Source organism: Mirounga leonina, unplaced genomic scaffold (genome assembly GCF_011800145.1).
Source record: "Mirounga leonina isolate KUSES-001 unplaced genomic scaffold, KU_Mleo_1.0 Mir_125, whole genome shotgun sequence".
NCBI classification, from domain to species: domain Eukaryota; kingdom Metazoa; phylum Chordata; class Mammalia; order Carnivora; family Phocidae; genus Mirounga; species Mirounga leonina.
In genome coordinates, this window is record NW_023270305.1 from 59,907,337 (window position 1) to 59,929,425 (window position 22,089).

General features: G+C 39.4%; 1 long non-coding RNA gene across 1 annotated transcript in view; it reads right to left on the minus strand.

Annotated features, from left to right (window-relative positions):
* LOC118008142 overlaps nt 1-14,003 on the minus strand; it is a 98,396-nt gene extending 84,393 nt beyond the window's left edge. Inside the window, exon 1 of the long non-coding RNA XR_004678596.1 lies at nt 13,925-14,003. This is a non-coding gene — a long non-coding RNA (uncharacterized LOC118008142). The remainder of the gene's footprint in view (nt 1-13,924) is intronic.
* Between the last annotated feature and the right edge of the window lie 8,086 nt (nt 14,004-22,089).

A 22,089-nucleotide genomic window follows, 5' to 3' on the forward strand; every position in this document is an offset into this window, starting at 1 on the left:
GGCTGCTATGTGGAGAAAATCCTGAAGAGGAAGCAAGAACGGAAGCAAGGAGAGCAGGAAGGAGACTACTGCAAAAGCCCAGATGAGGAATGGTGGTTTGAACCAGAGAGGTGGTGTTCAATGGTTGACTGGTGATGGATGATGGTGACTTACTAGAGTGCTGGCCACAGAGTAAGAATGAATGAGAATATCAGAGAATGATTCCACAATCACCACTTATCAAGGTGGGGTATGGAGGAAGGACACCTGCCCTAGATGCTATTGTCCACCTGCCTATACTGCCGTTGGTGCTCCTTCTCTCCTTATGTTAGCTCAGATCTGCTCAGGTCTCTTACTTATCTGCTGGGCTTTCTCAAAATTCCAAGGTAGGACTACTTTGACATCTTTTGTATATGAAGCCATGATTAGACCTGACATTGATCAGGAAGAGACAGCACAGAAAAAAATGCCCTGGAGGCACAGAAACAGTCATTGTATTTCAACATATAGAAAACACTCTCAGGAGCACCTGGGTGGCTCAGTTGTTAAGCATCTGCTTTCAGCTCAGGTCATGGTCCCAGGGTCCTGGGATCTAGTCCCACATTGGGCTCCCTGCTCAGCGGGAAACCTGCTTTTCCCTCCCCCGCTCCCCCTGTTTGTGTTTCCTCTCTTGCTGTGTCTCTCTCCATCAAATAAATAAATAAAATCTTGAAAAAAAAGATTAAAAAAAAAAAAAAGAAAACACTCTCAAAGTTGACCAAAAGGGAAAAATCAATCAAAAGGTATTAACTGAGCATCTACTATATTTTACCTTGTTTTAGGTGTCATCAGAAATTTAATAAAAGGATCAAATGTTAACTGCTCAGAAACTAGAACTGAGTTGGAAAGCCAAACAGTATGAATAATATAATTGCAAATAAAATTAAAAATTACTAAATAAAAACTTAAGAATTTACTGTAGAAAAAGTTATCTGAGTTCCTACCTGACAGTACCTAGCATAGTGACTGGCATATAGTACTAATAATAATTTTTTTAAATTATCAATAAATTAATTAGTTTATTAATATAATCAAACTAATTTAGATTGGCATTATGCGAGGGGTACTTAAGAAAAAATATTAAATTTACACAGTAAATTATTCTGTGTAAAAAAACCACATAGAAATGTATAAAAAAGGCCAATGATTGGAATAATGCAGTCCGGAAAGAGCATCATGCTATTCAATTAAAGAAACAATATGCAGGGCACCTGGGTGGCTCAGTTGGTTAAGTGACCGACTCTTGATTTTGGCTCAGGTCATGATCTCACAGTCATGAGATTGAGCCCTGTATTGGGCTCCATGCTGGGTGTGAAGCCTGCTTAAAATTCTCCCTCTGTCCTTCCTCCCTGTTCTCTCTCTCCCTCTCTCTCTCTCTCAAAGAAAGAAAGAAAGAAAGAAAGAAAGAAAGGAAAGAAAGAAAGAAAGAAAGAAAGAAAGAAAGAAAAAGAAAAGACAAACAAAGCAATATGCAAGAACAGTATTTGCTCATTCTATCCTATACCACCTCATCAGCATATAAAGCTTTATCTTTTCCAGTAAGTTCATCTCCTCTCATTAGATAGATGTTCCCTGAAAGGAGACAAGGACCCCCGCCCCTCAACCTCCGGGATTTCTGTAAGCAGAGAGACAAAGAGCAGCATGCACTGGCCTCCTCTCACCCACTCAGCCTTAATACCACCCAACCTAGAGAAGTGAGGGCTCTGCTGCTGACAATCTCAGGCAGGTAGAGAGGTCAGTCCACCCTGAGTCTCCCTGTGAGGGTGTTGGCCATTCTATCTGGTTGGCAATTTTGAATATTCAAGACCCTCTGAGGTAAAAGCAGAAAACTTATTTCCTGGAGAAACATTACTCGCTGCTTCGATCCTTGGTATCTCTTCTATTGCCTAAAAGAGAAAAAGCCAAAGCTATTTACCAGATTGTCAACTTCCTCTCTAAACTGATTTTATCTTTGCCCTCAACTTTAAATCAAATAACAGAAGAAATGGACCACAAGTGGATTGGCTTAAAGGTGAACCGGAAACACAAAATGGCTTAGCTGACACGAGGAATTCACCCACACAATCTCTGCTACTCTGCACACTACAATTTTGAAGTAGATCCATTGTCACTTATGCAGACAGCAGGGGTTTCTGACACCTTCCATGAAAAGGCAGGGTACACTCCACATTTCTTTTCCTTTGTTGCCTGTTCCTTTGTTGCCCAGGCTGTTAATATCTATTTGATGAAGAAAAAGACTGGCTTCTCTACTTTCATTCCTTCAGATGGAATGGATCCAAGTTCTCTGTTTAAGGAAAGCCCCCAAACAGTGCCCTTCCCTGTGGGACCCATCAGCGAGCCTCACATTCTACCCCATTTACAAGCTTAGAATCTATATTTAATCTCCACAGTATAATTGAGCAGCTTGGGGAAATTCACAGGGTTATCAAAGGGAAAGCAAAAAGTTGATGAAAATACTTTTCACACATCAGATGGACAATTTTACTTTCTCTGAATGACCATCAACAGACAACTTATTTTCCAGACGGTCAAATCAGACCTTGCTCTCCTTCATTTGCTAGGACAGCCGCTTTACGCAGACATCTCTCCTCCCCATGCCCTGACAAACTATCCTTAGTCTTTGCACCAGAGAGTTTCCCTTTATCTATGGGAAGACCCAGCTATGATCTCTAAAGGCATTTTAAGTTATGTCTTTGGTGGCATATTTTTTCTTCCTCCTTTATGGTTGAAAGTTAGGAATGCTCTTGCCTGCATGTACAGAGGCCTCTCTAAGCAGTCAGATAATATTCCAGGACCTTGAGAAAGCCTTCAAATCAGCTTTCTCTTCACCTCTTGACAGCCAGGACCAGAAAGAAGATATCTGCCTCCCTAGAATGGTAAAGTGGCTGTGAGCAGGTGCTCTAGTGTTGGAACAGAGCTGGCTTCTCTCAAATATGTTCTCAGAGCAGAGAGATAAAGGAGATGGGGAACTGACCCCAAACAGAAGAAAAGTAAAAAATTCATAATGTTCCACAGTGATTTTTCTAGCACTCAAGTCCTGCTTAGAAACACACACATTGAGAAGTCGGCTCCGCTGAGGGATGTCACTCCAGTGGCTAAGCGGGGGATGGAACCCTCGGGACAGTGTGGTCTCAGGACCCTTGGGGTCACAGAAAGACTGGGGGTGCCTGAGTGCAGCAGAGCTCCCAGGTATTGGAGCAGGGAAGCCGGCTGCAGAGACAGAGCCAAGGAGTGGGCTCTCAGCTCGGGGTTGCCATAAACCGTAATCCTGGCACAGTCAGGCCACTGCTCCTCCAGCAGGGACCCAACAAGTGGCAGATCCGGGGAGACTCACTTTCCTCCCCCGGGAGGAGCCGCGCGGGAGCGCACCGCAGGGATCTGCTGGGTTTGGAGACTGCACACGGGGTCAGGTGCCAGAGACAGAAACACGCGGTCACAGGCCGGGTGAGCACGGAGTGTGGCCGGAGACCGGGGAAACGGGAGTGACTGGCGGGTTTTCTCTGGGGGCTCACTGAGGAGCGGGGCCCCGAGTTCTCAGCTCCTCCAGGGCAGAGATTGGGAGGCCGCCATTTTCACTCTCCACCTCCAAAGCTGTATGGAAAGCTTGAAGGGAACAAAAGCTCCTGAGAGCAAACCCAAGCAGATTACTTAGCCCGACCGGCAAGGGCGGGGCAATTCCGCCTCCAGCAAAGACTTTTGGAAACCACGGCAACAGGCCCCTCCCCCAGAAGATCAGCGAGAACAGCCAGCCAAGACCAAGTTTACGGATCAATGACAACGGCAGAACTCCAGCGCTAGGGGAATACTGCACATAGAATTCATGGCTTTTTTACCATGATTCTTTAGTCTTTCAAAGTTAATTTTTTTTAACTCTTTTTTTTCTTTGAATTTTTCTTTTTCCCTTTTTCAACCACCATCTTATCAATCCCTTTTTTTAAAAAAAAATTTATTTTTCATTTTTAGAGTCATATTCTATCCCTTCATAGTAGTTACCCATATTTTTGGCATATATATATAAGTTGTTCTCTCTTTAAAATTTTGAGATAGTTTCTCCTAACAGATCAAAATTTACCCTAATTCTCTATTGTATGGTTTTTTCCTACTCCCCTGCCTGACCATATTCTCTCCCCTTTTTTTTCTTTTTTTTTTTTTAAATCCTCTTCTTCCTTTTTTCAAACTTCTTATCTTTCCTTTTATAAAATTTTTTATAATTTCCATCTTTACAGTCATATTCCATCCCTTCATCATATCAACCCTTATTTTTGTACATATATAAGGTTTTCTTTCTTTAAAATTTTGGGAGGCACTTTCTTCTAACAGACCAAATAGACCCCAAATCTAGTGTGTGGCACTGATCTATATACCAGCCTGATCATATTTGATCACATTCTGTTTTTTTTTGTTTTGTTCTGTTTTTGTTTGTTTTTATCTTTATCTTTTTCATTTCCTTCTTTTTTTCTTTTTCTTTTTTCTCTCTTTCCCTCTTTTTTCCCACTGCTTCAGGTCTTTTCTGATTTGTTTAGAGTATATTTTCTGGGAACGTTGTTACCCTGCTAGCATTTTGTTCTCTCATTAATCTATTCTCCTCTGGACAAAATGACAAGATGGAAAAAATCACCTCAACAAAAAGAACAAGAGGTAGTACCGACTGCCAGGGACCTACTCAATACGGACATTAGTACGATGTCAGATCTAGAGTTCAGAATCATGACTTTAAAGATACTAGCTGGGCTTGAAAAAAGCATGGAAGTTATTAGAGAAACTCTTTCTGGAGAAGTAAAAGAACTAAAATCTAACCAAGTAGAAATCAAAAAGGCTATTAATGAGGTGCAATCAAATATGGGAGCGCTAACTGCTAGGATAAATGAGGCAGAAGAGAGAATCAGTGATATAGAAGACCAAATGATGGAAAATAAAGAAGCTGAGAAAAAGAGAGATAAGCAACTACTGGATCACGAGGGCAGAATTCGAGAGATAAGTGATACCATAAGACAAAACAACATTAGAATAATTGGGATCCCAGAAGAAGAAGAAAGAGAGAGAGGGGCAGAAGGTATAATGGAGCAAATTATAGCAGAGAACTTCCCTAATTTGGGGAAGCAAACAGGCATCAAAATCCAGGAGGCACAGAGAACCCCCCCTCAAAATCAATAAAAATAGATCAACACCCCGACATCTAATAGTAAAACTTACGAGTCTCAGAGACAAAGAGAAAATCCTGAAAGCAGCTCAGGAGAAGAGATATGTAACCTACAATGGTAGAAACATTAGATTGGCAGGAAACCTATCCAAAGAGACCTGGCAGGCCAGAAAGGACTGGCAGGATATATTCAGAGCACTAAATGAGAAAAATATGCAGCCAAGAATACTATATCCAGCTAGGCTGTCATTGAAAATTGAAGGAGAGATAAAAAGCTTCCAGGACAAACAAAAACTAAAGAAATTTGCAAACACGAAACCAGCCCTACAAGAAATCTTGAAAGGGGTCCTCTAAGCGAAGAGAGAGCCTAAAAGCAACATAGACCAGAAAGGAACACAGACAATATACGGTAACAGTCACCTTACAGGCAATACAATGGCACTAAATTCCTATCTTTCAATAGTTACCCTGAATGTAAATGGGCTAAATGCCCCAATCAAAAGACACAGGCTATCAGATTGGATAAAAAAACAAGACCCATCGATATGCTGTCTGCAAAAGACTCATTTTAGACCCAAAGACACCCCCAGATTGAAAGTGAGGGGGTGGAAAACCATTTACCATGCTAATGGACACCAAAAGAAAGCTGGGGTGGCAATCCTTATATCAGACAAATTAGATTTTAAACCAAAGACTGTAATAAGAGATGAGGAAGGACACTATATCCTACTTAAAGGGTCTATCCAACAAGATGATCTAACAATTGTAAATCTCTATGCCCCTAACATGGGAGCAGCCAATTATATAAGGCAATTAATAACAAAAGCAAAGAAACACATCGACAACAATACAATAATAGTGGGGGACTTTAACACCCCCCTCACTGAAATCGTCTAAGCAAAAGATCAACAAGGAAATAAAGACTTTAAATGACACAATGGACCAAATGGACTTCACAGACATATTCAGAACATTCCATCCCAAAGCAACAGAATACACATTCTTCTCTAGTCCCCATGGAACATTCTCCAGAATAGATCACATCCTAGGTCATAAATCAGGTCTCAACCGGTACCAAAAGATTGGGATCATTCCCTGCCTATTTTCAGACCACAATGCTTTGAAACTGGAACTCAATCACAAGAGGAAAGTCGTAAAGAACTCAAATACATGGAGGCTAAAGAGCATCCTTCTAAAGAATGAATGGGTCAACCAGGAAATTAAAGAAGAATTTAAAAAATACATGGAAACCAATGAAAATGAAAACACAACTATTCAAAATCTTTGGGATGCAGCAAAGGCAGTCCTAAGAGGAAAGTATATAGCAATACAAGCCTTTCTCAAGAAACAAGAAAGGTCTCAAGTACACAACCTAACCCTACACCTAAAGGAGCTAGAGAAAGAACAGCAAATAAAGCCTAAACTCAGCAGGAGAAGAAAAATCATAGAGATCAGAGCAGAAATCAATGAAATAGAAACTAAAAGAACAGTAGAACAGATCAACAAAACTAGGAGCTGGTTCTTTGAAAGAATTAACAAGATTGATAAACCCCTGGCCAGACTTATCAAAAAGAAAAGAGAAATGACCCAAATCAACAAAATCATGAATGAAAGAGGAGAGATCACAACCAACACCAAAGAAATACAAACAATTATAAGAACATATGATGAGCAACTCTATGTCAGCAAATTAGAAAATCTGGAAGAAATGGATGCATTCCTAGAGATGTATCAACTACCAAAACTGAATCAGGAAGAAATAGAAAACCTGAACAGACCTATAACCACTAAGGAAATTGAAGCAGTCATCAAAAATCTCCCAACAAACAAAAGCCCAGGGCCAGATGGCTTCCCAGGGGAATTCTACCAAACATTTCAAGAATTAATACCTATTCTTCTGAAACTGTTCCAAAAAATAGAAATGGAAGGAAAACTTCCAAACTCATTTTATGAGGCCACCATTACCTTGATCCCAAAACCAAAGACCCCATCAAAAACGAGAATTACAGACCAATATCCCTGATGAACATGGATGCAAAAATTCTCACCAAAATACTAGCCAATAGGATCCAACAGTATATTAAGGATTATACACCATGACCAAGTGGGATTTATCCCTGGGCTGCAAGGTTGGTTCAACATCCGCAAATCAATCAATGTGATACAATACATTAACAAAAGAAAGAACAAGAATCATATGATCCTCTCAATAGATGCAGAAAAAGCCTTTGACAAAGTACAGCATCCTTTCTTGATCAAAACTCTTCAGAGTATAGGCATAGAGGGTACATACCTCAATATCATAAAAGCCATCTATGAAAAACCTACAGCGAATATCATCCTCAATGGGGAAAAACTGAGAGCTTTCCCCTAAGGTCAGGAACACAGCAGGGATGTCCACTATCACCACTGCTATTCAACATAGTATTAGAAGTCCTAGCCACAGCAATCAGACAACAGAAAGAAATAAAAGGCATCCAAATTGGCAAAGAAGAAGTCAAACTCTCACTCTTTGCAGATGATATGATACTTTATGTGGAAAACCCAAAAGACTCCACCCCAAAACTGCTAGAACTCATACAGGAATTCAGTCAAGTGGCAGGATATAAAATCAATGCACAGAAGTCAGTGGCATTCCTATACACCAACAAGACAGACAAAAGAGAAATTAAGGAGTCAATTCCATTTACAATTGCACCCAAAACCATAAGATACCTAGGCATAAATCTAACCAAAGAGGCAAAGGATCTGTACTCAGAAAACTATAAAAGACTCATGAAAGAAATTGAGGAAGAGGGCGCCTGGGTGGCTCAATCATTGAGGTCTGCCTTTGGCTCAGGTCATGATCCCGGGGTCCTAGGATCGAGTCCCACATTGGGCTCCCTGCTCTGTGGGAAGCCTGCTTCTCCCTCTCCCACTCCCCCTGCTTGTGTTCCTGCTCTCGCTATGTCTCTCCCTGTCAAAAAAATAAATGAAAAAATCTTTAAAAAAAAAAAAAAAAAAGAAATTGAGGAAGACACAAAGAAATGGAAAAACATTCCATGCTCATGGATTGGAAGAACAAATATTGTGAAGATGTCAATGCTACCTAGAGCAATCTACATGTTCAATGCAATCCCCATCAAAATACCATCCACTTTTTTCAAAGAAATGGAACAAATAATCCTAAAATTTGTATGGAATCAGAAAAGACCCCGCATAGCCAGAGGAATGTTGAAAAAGAAAAGCAAAGCCGGCGGCATCACAATTCCGGACTTCCAACTCTATTACAAAGTTGTCATCATCAAGACAGCATGGTACTGGCACAAAAACAGTCACATAGATCAATGGAACAGAATAGAGAGCCCAGAAATGGACCCTCAACTCTATGGTCAACTCATCTTTGACAAAGCAGGAAAGAATGTCCAATGGAACAAAGACAGTCTCTTCAACAAATGGTGTTGGGAAAACTGGACAGCCACATGCAGAAGAATGAAACTGGACCATTTCCTTACACCACACACAACAATAGACTCCAAATGGTTGAAAGACCTCAATGTGAGACAGAAGTCCATCAAAATCCTAAAGGAGAACACAGGCAGCAACCTCTTTGACCTCAGCCAAAGCAACTTCTTCCTAGAAGCATCGTCAAAGGCAAGGGAAGCAAGGGCAAAAATGGACTGTTGGGACTTCATCAAGATAAAAAACTTTTGCAAAGCCAAAGAAACAGTCAACAAAACCAAAAGACAACCAACAGAATGGGAGAAGATATTTGCAAATGACATATCAGATAAAGGGCTAGTATTCAAAATCTATAAAGAAGTCATCAAACTCAACACCCAAAGAACAAAGAATCCAATCAAGAAATGGGCAGAAGACATGAACAGACATTTTTCCAAAGAAGACATCCAAATGGCCAACAGACACATGAAAAAGAGCTCAAAATTGCTCGGCATCAGGGAAATCCAAATCAAAACCTCAAGGAGATACCACCTCACACCAGTCAGAATGGCTAAAATTAACAAGTCAGGAAAGGACAGATGTTGGCAGGGATGCGGAGAAAGGGGAACCCTCCTACACTGTTGGTGGGAATGCAAGCTGGTGCAGCCACTCTGGAAAACAGTATGGAGGTTCCTCAAAAATTTGAAAATAGAGCTACCATATGATCCAGCAATTGCACTACTGGGTATTTACCCCAAAGATACAAAAGTAGGGATCCGAAAGGGTATGTGCACCCCGATGTTTATAGCAGCAATGTCCACAATAGCCAAACTGTGGAAAGAGCCAAGATGTCCATCGACAGATGACTGGATAAAGAAGAGGTGGTATATATATACAATGGAATATTATGCAGCCATCAAAAGGAATGAGATCTTGCCATTTGCAATGACGTGGATGGAACTGGAGGGTATTATGCTGAGCGAAATAAGTCAAACAGAGAAAGACATGTATCATATGACCTCACTGATATGAGGAATTCTTTATCTCAGGAAACAAACTGAGGGTTGCTGGAGTGGGGATGGGGTGGGAGGGATGGGGTGACTGGGTGATAGACACTGGGGAGAGTATGTGCTCTGGTAAGCACTGTGAATTGTGCAAGACTGTTGAATCTCAGATCTGTACCTCTGAAACAAATAATGCAATATATGTTAAGAAAAAAAAAGAAGAAGAAGAAGAAGATAGCAGGAGGGGAAGAGTGAAGGGCGGGAATCGGAGGGGTAGATGAACCATGAGAGACAATGGACTCTGAGAAACAAACTGAGGGTTCTAGAGGTGAGGGGGGTGGGAGGATGGGTTAGCCTGGTGATGGGTATTAAAGAGGGCACGTACTGCATGGAGCACTGCGTGTTATGTACAAACAATGAATCATGGAACACTACATCTAAAACTAATGATGTAATGTATGGGGATTAACATAACAATAAAAAATAAAAGTAAACCTGAATGGAGTTTGAAACTTAAAAAAAAAAAAACCACACACACACATTCACATATATATACTCCCACATTCCCCACCCACATGCAAATTTGATTTAAACGCCTTTATAAAGGTTGTGAGTTCTCCAAAATGAGATAGATTTGCTTTTTAAAACTGGTTGCAAAAAAAGCATCATCCTACCTTTTTCACGGTGCAAAATCACTCTTAAGACATTAATATTGGCAGGTGGTACAGGTATTGTTAAAGAAAAGTCACTCAGGACCACATGAGCAGGCAGATGTTGGTTTTATTCCAGTACCACCAAAACCCAGCAATATGAGGCAGAGCATAGATACTCAGCTCTGCTGATACAAAAGGTGGGACGTTTTTAGGTGCTGGGGTGAGCTGGGAGCAAAGTACTGGTGGTTGTGGGGAGAGGTTGATCAATGAGATGTGTCTTGTTATTACAACACTGAGTTATTACTGAGTTAGCAACTGCTTTTTTTCTGTGATTATGTCATCTGTGTTTGCTAATTGGTACCCATCGAAGATAGGCTCCTGACATCCAGACACTGGGAGATGGGGTACTATCTCCCTCTGTGTTTACATTTCAAAGATATAGTTCCTAGGTCCTTGAGAAAAACTTTTCCTGGACTATAAACTCACAGGCTGAGAGAAGAGTCACATCTCCCAGGAGCAAAGAAAGAAGTTACAATGGCAAGTTTTCTAAAGTATTTTGACTACCTAAAAACTTGACTACTAATAGCCTACTATCGACCTGATCAATAATATAGTTGATTAACATGTACTTTGTATGATATATATAATATACTATCTTCTTACAATAAAGTAAGCTAGAGAAAAGAAAATGTTATTAAGAAAATCATAAGGAAAACAAAACACATTTACAGTAATGTACCATATTTATCCAAAAATATCTGTATAAGTGGACCCATACATTTCAAACCCATGTCGTTCACTGGTCACCTATATACATATTTCCCTCAATTTGTGGATTCATATGTCAGAATTATTTCTTATCAAATCAGATTCTATAGGAGAAATACTCTGGATGTTAAAGTACTGATTTTAATAGGCAATGGCTTAGTTATGGAAGTCAAGAGTTTCTCTGCCTCTTTCTCAATCTTTATTTCTCTCTCTCTTCACATGTATATGTATATGTACACACACACACACACATTTCAATAAGCAGGCTTTGATTAACTATAGAAAACTTGAGTTCTTGACACTTCATATGCCCAATCTCATCAAGAAATAAAATAAAGCTCAAAGGTCCATAATGAGGTTAGAAGGTTCTCAAGAGGAACCACACTACAAGAACACTGCTCCTTCCCACACCTTATCTTTACTAGCCTATTAGAGGGACAACAGGTGTAGGGAACTGTTAGCACCAAACAGCCAGGACCTTTTATTTCTATTCAGAAGACAAAGTTCTCTGTCTTATGAGGATTATGCAAAGTGGTCTAACTGCTAAATAATTCTGAAAAGGAATTTTAAAAGCCCAGAAATATAAAGAGAAAAACTCTCAGGGCACATTGAGACAGTATCTGGGTAATCTTTTCCTAAGGAGCTTAGATACCTATACAAAGACATTAACTTTCTGTGCAGATAAGCAGGGCAAATACTTACTCTTCTCAGAGACATCATTTCCTCACTTGTGAAATCAGGAAGATAACATCTACCTTTTTGGGTGGATTTAATGAGATCATATATGTTAAGTACCTGTCCAAAATTGGAGGCTTAAGAAGGGTAGCTTTTCTATTCACATGGCAATTCTAACTTTAAGATTCTATAATCACTTACAATGGAAAACATTTTTAAACATATTAAATACTTTATTGCATTATTAAACCCAATCTGCTGGACATAAAGAACTTTATGTTGATGGCTTGAGATCATTGGCATGATCTAAGAATGATGCCGCTAAGATGTTTGAAAATCCTATAGGGTGTTTGCCTAACATCCCAGTGCACAGCTCTGTCCAGAAGTTTGAAGTTGCCAGAAATCTAAGCTCCATATTAAGTAACCACAAATTTCCTTAGTTCTGATGCTACTTTTAGAAATTAATAAGGGAAGGTATATTTCATTCAAAGGCCTAAGTAGCAAAATAGAATTTATTCGGATAACTGCAGTGCAAGATAAAAAGTGACCTACACTGGGAATAGAGAAACAATCATGTAGAAATAATTACAGTCCCCAAAAGAATTCTCAAATCCTGAGTTTTAATAAAAAATGTGGGTCAACCTGGGAAATAAGAGATAGCCAGAGGCAAGCAATATTGTTCAGCATATAAGATTAACAGAGAAAACACAGAGGGTGTAGGCAAAGCGTCTGAGTTAACGGCAGATGATAGATACTGATTTCAACCCTCCAGAAAGCCTTTCGGACAAGAAATTCATAGCTAGAGGGACAATGTATCAGAGGAATTTAAAGCTCATCCCAGACTCAACTGCTAAAACACTCTAAAATATGTATTTAGAACTAAAGCTTGGGCAACTAGAACTTTATTAGTTTGAGGAAGAAATTGAAGTGGCCCAAATGACATCAGAATTAAAGAAAATATCACAGCAGACAAAACAAATTAATCCCATAGTCAGGTTTCATATACAGATACCTGGTTGAGAAGAGGGTGAGGGGTCCTCCCACTGCCTAATGCCAAGACTGACAGCACCACAGAGAAAGGGGAACATGGGGTTCACATTCCAGTGGGACACGAGAGATAAATACATCACTAAGAGCTTTGTGTTTTCCAGTTGTCAGAGAAGAGGGCGGCTGGATTCAGGACAAGGTTAAAGGAGAGGACCATTCTCTGTAGATTGCAATAGGTCAATGCTGTCTGATTCCCTATCAGGAATGGGTTTAATTGTTTTTGGAAGCTAGTGGCAAAATAACGGATGCAATTATAAATAATGGGATATGCCATGCTTACCTAGAGCTCTGTATTAAAAATGAGTCGTATTAAAGCAACTTTGTATTAAAAACAACTTGAAGACATCATTAAACATAATGAAAATTAGCATATACATTACAATGGGTGCTTGGAGGCGAGTATAGGAATAGCAGCAAGCAAATGCTTGATTGGATTTCATGCTGGAGGAAGTCAGGGAAAAAACTGAAATCCTGAATAGTTTAAATGTTCAGGCTATGATTTATAATAATTAGAGAGAAGGCAAGCTCTCGCTGCTTAAGAGGATGAGTATTTTCGTCTTCTCTAATCTGCAAAGTGTTTCTCAGAGAGAATAAGTAATTCGAGCTCTCATTGGTAAAATCTTTAACATTATTCAGGGAAGATTCTCAATCAACCAACAGTTATTTCTAAAACACTGTTTATGCGCTGAGTGCCAAGGTAAATACTATGAAAGGTAAAAGAGAACTGTGAGATGCTGACTGCTGCCTTTGTATAGCCCATAGTCTAGCTGGGAAGTCAAAATTGGTGTTATGAAATTATTGAAATGCACTAACAGATAACAAACTCTAGTGTATAACATCAAACCAGAGGGAACTGTAAACAGGGAGTGCTCAGAGGAGATAAGGATAGACAAGAAGAGAGACAGACTTTGGTCGAGGGGGTAGATTTTGACTTGGGTGTTGTTCTGGATGGGGGGTGGGGAGGCGCCTGGGTGGCTCAGTCGTTAAGCATCTGCCTTCGGCTCAGGTCGTGATCCCAGGGTCCTGGGATCAAGCCCTGCATCAGGCTCCCTGCTCGGCGGGGAGTCTGCCTCTCCCTCTTCCTCTGCCTCCCCTTGTGTTCCCTCTCTCGCTGTGTCTCTCTCTGTCAAAGAAATAAATAAAATCTTAAAAAAAAAAAGAAAAAAAGAAATGTTCTGGGAAAAGTTAGCTAGAAATACCTTGTGGAGAGAGATGACATGGTAACAAGCCCACAGGCAAAAAAGGGAATGCTACGAAAATTGTATTCTTCTAACAATAGGACAGTCTTGAAAAGGCAAACCTATGAGACAATAAAAAGAGCAGCGGTTATGGGGGTTAGTGGAGAGATAAATAGGCAGAGCACAGAGGATTTTTTAGGGAAGTGATAATACTATGTATGCTATTACAGTGATAGACACATGTCACTATACATTTTTTCCAAACCCATAGCAGGTACACCACCAAGAGTGAATCCTAAGGTAAACTATAGAACTGAGGTAATCATGATGAGTTAACATAGGATCATCCTTCATAAAAACCTGTATCATTTTGGGGTGCCTGGGTGGCTCAGTGAGTTAAGTGTCTGACTCGTGGTTTTGGCTCAGGTCATGATCTCAGGATCATGAGATTAAGCCCCACATCCAACTCCACACTCAGTGTAGGGTCTGCTTGAGAATCTTTCCCCCTTTCCTTCCCTCCCCCTCTGCTCTTCCCCCCACTCGTGCTCTCTCTCAAATAAATAAATGAATAAAATCTTTTTAAGAAAGTATCATTTTGGTGAGTGATGTTGATAATGGGCAAAGCTATGCATGTGTAAGGGCAGAAGGTATATGAGAAATTTCTGTACCTACTTCTCAATTTTGCTGTGAACCTAAAAGTGCTCTAAAATATTTTTAAAATTTTTAAAATGGAATATGTTGGAAAACAGTTTCCATTCTGCTATAGACCTCATCAGAGAAAAATGCACTATCAGTATTAAAAAAATCAACCTGTGGATAAAATAGTTTTGATGCCAGGGCATCTGAGTGGCTCAGTCGTTAAGCGTCTGCCTTCGGCTCAGGTCATGATACCAGGGTCCTTGGATCGATTCCCGCATCAGGCTCCCTGCTCCGCGGGAGCCTGCTTCTCCCTCTCCCGCTCCCCCTGCTTGTGTTCCCTTTCCCACTGTCTCTCTCTCTCTGTCAAATAAATAAATAAAATCTTTAAAAAATATATTTTGGTGCCAATAATGTGTCCAAAACATTCTCCAAAATCTACTTCATCTTCACTTTCATCCTAGTTTTCTTAAATCAGAGAGAACCTTTCCAATGCTCAGTATCACAGTGAAGGCTTTTTCTAAACATGTTCCCCTTGAGCTTTAGGGAAAAGGTTTCTGGACCATTGCCTTTTGCAGATTTATAAATTGAGTTCATCTGTGAAGTGTGAACTGACAGATTCTTGGGTAACATCTCTATTTCATCCTTTGTTCAGTCCAACCCCCTCTAGAGCTCCCTCTTCCTTGCCTTTCATAATGTCAGTCTGCTCTCCCTCTGTCCACTGCCCTCTCCCGGTTTTAGTAGTCACTTACTTTATCTGAGACACAGATTCAACATTTCAACAGTTCCGGTCCATTATCCTTCCCTAGAGGGCCAGCTCGATCATTCTATAGTATCATCAGGAGAAGGCACTGGAAGTTTACCGTTGTTGAATCCTTTTAATTAGGTGTTCCAACCCTGTCTGCTGTGCACCTGTTTGTTGTCCTACCTAAAACACCCCTGTGATATCTGTCTTGTTTTTCTGTGTAGGGTGAGAACTACTGAAAGACAGAAAGACAGACAGACAAATCTCAATTGCCCAACTGTGCAAATGGATTTCAGAAAGTGTGCAGGGGCCAGACTAATTGTTTAGGAAGCTGTATGCTTTATGATCATCTCTGTGATATCAGAGAGCCTAGAGAGTGGTATAAATCCTCTTTTATAATTTTAACACTTGGAATCAGACATGTAAAATATTCATTTTTTGTAGATATCCAATAAACAATACTTTTTAAAGTGGAACAATAATTAAGTATTTCTAAATTATTTGTACAGTGGATTATATACAAATCCACAAGAAATTCTTAAAGGAAAAAATAGTTCAAGAAACAACTGCAAAAATATAATTTGTAGAGTCTATGTGGGCTGTATTAAATTTCTTCTTCTGAAAAAAAAGAAAGAAAAACATTTCTGTATGTCAGATGGGTAGGTGGGAGTTTTCAGGAGTTTCTAAGACATTATTCAAAAGACCAATGTTCTTTTGTCTTGGGAGCTCTTCCATATTGGTATGGACTTGACTTAGGAAAAAATCATTCTTTTTCATTCTCTCTTTACTAGCCCTAGTCACATGTTCAAGTAATCTCTATAAAGTTAGGTTCTACCTTTCTAAAAATGATGAGTTTTTTATTTCACACTTACTGAACATTTCCATGCATCAGAATCCTGATTTAATCCCGAGGGAAGTTTTACATAGGACATGAAATTAGATGTAGCTAGGTCAGGTAAATTCCTGGCACAGTGGGTCCCAATCCTGTGGGGTTTACGCCCAACTCTATCACAGAAGAGCATGTAATCTTCACCAAATTACTTAACCTCCTACAGTCTATCTCCATAGTAACATGTGGAGCTGGATGACAACAGAAAAACTATGGCATACAACTTTTCCTTTTAAATGAAGTTGATTCTACATCTCAGTGTTGCACAATTTTGTTTTGAAATGATAAATTCAGCTGTGAATGCATAAAGTTACCCAAGGAGCTTATCCATTGAAACAAACCAATAATAAAATATCCCAATATATAGGATATTTTTGTATTTATAAGGACAAAGGAACATTAAGACTTTTGTTTTTTTGTTGTTGTTTTTTAAATGGTAATATGTACTGCATTACCTGAAATTTCTTCAAAATATTTTCAAGAAATCTTATAAAGTAATTGGAGTAGAGGAGGGCTTGGAAAAAAAAGGTTTAGAAAAGACATGTTATTTATTAAGCCTTAAGTGCTATAAATCCCAATTGTTTACCAAAATGGTAAGAAATCTGGCAACAATGTGCAGTAAATTATTAAAGCAAGGAAAATAAAATCTAGAAGGAAAAGAAAGCCAAATCAAGGCAGAATATTAGCAGTTTCATGATACAGTTACAGTTAGGGACTATATAAACACAAAAGAAAGAGAAATCAATTCAAGATGGGCAGATGAAGGACTTCACAAAATGCTAGATAGGGTTTGGCCCTGACAGTGTGGACAGAATCCTGTTATATGAGAGGAAAGAGAAGAAGGATACATTTTATGATATATGGAAAGAGAAGGGAAATGACTTTCGTTGAGGTGGGGGAAAGGAGGGTAAGCAGAAATTATTTCTTAGGATATTTATAAATAACTATTATTTTTCCTCAAGAAGTAGACTCAGTGTAAATAAATGCCTCTTTATTTGACAACGAAGAAGAATCCCATGGTTTGAAAAAAGTCGTGCAGCTCTAGGGTGATCTCAGTAGCAGTGAAGAAGGGCTGGAGGTCCTCCTGCCCCGCATTCCTCCTTTACCACAGATGGACACAGGGACCTCCTGAAGTGCTGTCAGAGTCAACAAGGGAAGATGACATACAAAGTGTCATGGGGGAAAAAAAAATCTATGCCTCCCTGTGCTTTTGTTGTTCTCTTTTCATTTAATTTAAGGCTGTTACTTATTAGGAAACTATTTAGTGTTCTCAGACTAAATGCAAAATTCAAGCCCCTAGGACCCCTATTAAGTTTACTGTTTCAAATAACTAAATGCAACCTTTCAGGGGCTTTTACCTCTCTGGAACCAAGCCGAGCAAGTGTGCTACTTTGAGGCTTCCCATAAGGATGGGGGTGAAGGGTAGGAGTAGGTTGGACTATACTTTTAGCCTCGGGCTCTTTACAGAGTCTACTATCCACACCATGTTCTTTCTTTCTTTTTTTTTTTTTTTTTAAAGATTTTATTTATTTGTCAGGGAGAGAGACAGAACACAAGCAGGGGGAGAGGCAGGCTCCCTGCTGAGCAAGGAGCCCAATGTGGGACTCGATCCCAGGATCCTGGGATCATAACCTGAGCCGAAGGCAGCGGCTTCACTGACTGAGCCACCCAGGCATCCCTCACACTGTGTTCTTTCCTTGAGGATTCACCAGCCTAAATCCTTTTGCTTTCGCCAGTTTGAAGGAACACATTAGTGGCATCTCGATGATTTTTTTTCCATGTGGCTTAATACTATTAGTTCCATCTCAGATGCCTTTAAATAAATCCATCTGCAAATAATTGTTTTAAAGGATAACCAATTGTTTTGACAACTATAGAGCAAGGCTTTCAATAGATAAAGCAGAATTAAATTTGGGGTTTGTGAAGCTACTAGAGTTAGGCTTTGAAAATACATATGGTATTCAAGTATACCACAGACATGCTGCTCTCTTGTTAAGTGGCTATTATTTCAACTACTATAGACACAGGCATCAGAACACCTCTTGGTTCACAACCTCATTATAATGGCATCATCTAGCATTACTATGGCTAATTTCCTGGGCTTAATCGCTTTCTGGTCCCTGGGGGAGTTTCTGTGAAAAATGTCATTTTGAGGGGAAAATGTGGTAGTGATGAATATATTCATCCTAAGACTTTTGTATAAACGCCTTTCAAGGATATAGATAAGAATCAACTCCATGGGGGGAAAAAAATCTCACTCGGTGCTTACGGCACTTCCAAGAACAGCTGTGTTAATGACCAACAAGCAATTCCTCTCTTAATGAAGAGGATGTCTTCTAAAAACACATTTTGATAGATATACTCTTACCAGAGCTAAAAGTTGGAAGTCTATTGATGGCACCTAGAAATAAGATGATCACTCTTCTTTTCCTTCCTTTACTTCTAGGTGGGGCAAGAGTCCTCCCCACCACACCTGAAATCTGCAATCCTGTAAGGGTAGTGATCCTACCTTGCTTAAGACAACCAAAGGCAGCCATGCAGCAAAGCACAGTTCTTCTTTCAGCTGGGCCAGCATCTCAGCAAATCTAGAGGCATCTATGCTTAAGACAGGATCAATGTCATCTCCTTCCTAGTAGCTCTCAGCTCTGGCTGAGGAGCAAGGGCATACTTTTGAATCTTATTATATCTGCCACTTATTGGCAGATAATAAAAACAACAGCAGAACAAGGTTGGCGCTACAAACAGAATCTGTTGTTGGTTTGGGAGAGAGGAAATCCTGACCTTCCACTTCCAGGGGAGGGACATCAGCTGAGGCCTTGCTCCCCAACTCTCACTCACTCCTCAGGAGAAGAGGATGGTCTTATCTGAATGGAGAGTTGGAAAAAAAAAAAAAGAGCCACATAGGTATGGCTGAAAACCATTGGCATTGTTCACAGAACACATGCATTCTGTTTCCCTCTCTGTTGTGTGGGAGAAGACTGTCCCTTTTGGGGGTTCCTTGACTTGTCAGAGTTCCAAATGGAGAATCAAGTTAATTCAGGAATATGATGTTATCACACTTACTTAGCTGCAACTCTAAAGCCACATTTTGCATCAGGTTGTCAGTAATATTCTGATCCCCACCTAATACTTATATTTAACTTTTAATTGATTCTGAATTTGGGAAATGAATGAGGGTATTATTTATGAGCCTTAAGGACTTACTAGTCATAGCATCCAATGCTAACAGTTATGGGCCATTCACTACATTCTGGATACCATACTGAATACTCATTATTATAGCATAGTGGCTAATTGCTTAGACTCTGGAGACAGAAAGCTTAGGTTCAAATCTCATACATCACGTGTTCTTTAATTTAGGAATATTACAAAACCTCTTTGTCTCTCATTTTTCTCATCTGAAAAAAGAGGAATTATACCAGGTCCTACCTCACAAGATTGTCATGAAAATTCAGTGGATTACATGTAATATACTTAGAAAAATGCCCAGCACAGAGTACATGACATTTCTTACTACAACCCAGTAAGTCCTTAATTTGTCTTAATTTTATAGATGCGGGGACTGAGACTCAGAAAAGTTTTGTATTTCTCAGGAAGTGCTCACTGTTGGCCAATTTGAAACCAGATCTAACTAACTGTAGTGCTCTGGTTCTGACCTCTGTATTTTGTTCTGAAAAGGGTTGTTTACTAAGACAGAACTAGTTGAGTTGAAAGAAAAGGGGCAGGGAAAGCTAAAATTCCTTCATCTGTTTTATTTTGCTATATAATAAATAAATGTCCACTGTTTCACATTGTAGCAATCTTCCCTGCATTCTCTTCTATCAATATTGTCCTTTCTTAGCATCTATATGTAATTGAATATCCACAACCATGTTTTAAGAATTGCTCACTTTAAGGCTGTCACTAAAGTTATATCTAAACTATCATTCAGATATTTGTAACAATATACAAATTCTTACACTAAAAATCCTTGCCCCTCCCCTCTTGTACAAATACAAAAAAAAATCATAGGTATATTTAAAGGCATTCTTTATAGTTGAAATTCCCAAGGATGGCATTCCTATTTTTAACAAAAATCTGTTAAGTAATTTAAATATGTCTTGGTGAGCTCACTTACTGAATTTTCTCTGTAGACTCAAAGCCCTGAGTTGAGTCAGATTGCTTTGTAATCAGGGCATTATTCTATCAGATTTACTTTTTGGTCGAGTTTTGTTTCCAGTTGAGTGGTATGTTTTAAGGCTAAAAATATTCTGTAATGAAGAGAAATAGCATAGGATTATGGAACATAGTCATCACAGAGGCATGAATTCTCTTACTACATATGGTGTTTACTCCTAATTCACAATGGATTCCCCCAATTTACTCCCTTTCAACCTATTGGACTGTAGAAGCAGGAAAGAGAATTATGAAAGTCTGAATGATGACTAGCAGCAATTTTGTCACCCAGCAGTCAGAAAAAAAAAAAAAAAAATGTTAGCCTGAAAGAAAACAGAGGTCTACATGAATCTAAAGAAGACTCTGAGGGACCAGTGTAGATGATATGGTCCACTCAGTTAAAATGTGAAGACACTCACAAGCAACCTGGTTGTCCAATCTAGTTGCTTGACATATTTCTAAGGAAACCTTGACAAACTGCACATGCATTTGCTCTGCATCTAGCATGATTTTTTGCCAACTTATATACTGCGTACATAAAGGAACTTCACTTCCTCTGTGGCATTTCCAGTAGTTTCTGCATACTTCTCGCCAATACACAGAGGAACGAGGCCAATGAAGATGCTTAGCTGAGAGTTTGACAGGAAACACCAGCTCTCTTACGTCTTGATGCCTGCCTTCCCTCACATGAAACCTTGAGCCTCTGACTATGAAGCTCGAAGTAAAAGGTTGTCACCGAAAGTAGACAGGTGGGCTGTCCAAGCCTATTAAACATGTCTATATCTGACAGTAATTGTTTCTATTATTTATCCCTACCTGAATGATAAGGACTTCTTAATTAGTGCCTGAGAAAGTAAATGAGGATTTAATTGACAGAAACAGTGTGCATGGTTTTGCTATAATGAAGTCAGTCATGTAATGAAACATAAGCCAGTTTATTACTACACCCAAACACAAACTACTAAATTGCTACAGTGAACGCTTTCTGAATTTCACCTATCATTAACATAAACAATGTGAGACATCAGCAGGCACATATATATATGAAATTTCCTTGATACAACCTTAATTTCAGCTTGTACATTTTTTTTAAACTTTTTTTTTTAAAAAGATTTTATTTATTTGAGAGAGAGAGAGAGAGAGTGAGAGAGAGAGCACAAGAGGGGGTAGGGTTAGAGGGAGAAGCAGACTCCCCGCCAAGCAGGGAGCCCGATGTGGGACTTGATCCCAGGACTCCGGGATCATGACCTGAGCTGAAGGCAGTCGCTTAACCAACTGAGCCACCCAGGCGCCCATCAGCTTGTATATTTTTTAAATACAGTTTTCTATAGGATAATACCAAAAAACCTCAATGAATAAGAAGTTGGCATTCCTGCTCCTAAAAAGCTTATCATTCTTACTTAAGGAAATGTAGCATGCAAGCCAAGTCATTCTGCAGTTATAAAAGACTAAGCCGTGTTTAGAAGGAAAGCAAGCAAGCGAAAAATTAATGAAGCCAAAAAAAGAAGCCTCCTGAGAAAGAGAAATATATAAAGAAAAGACTAACATTGAGGGTTTTTTTTTTGTTTTGTTTTGTTTCCATTCTACAGAGACTTCTTTTTCTCCAACAGAATTCTCTTCTCTTAACCTTCTAGATAGAAGGCAGATTATCTTTGGTAGATTCTTGCAAGCTCTGGTTCTCTCTCTCTCTCTTTTTTGAAGATTTTATTTATTTATCGAAGAGAGAGAAAGTGAGAGAGAGAAGTAGCAGGGGGAGGGGCA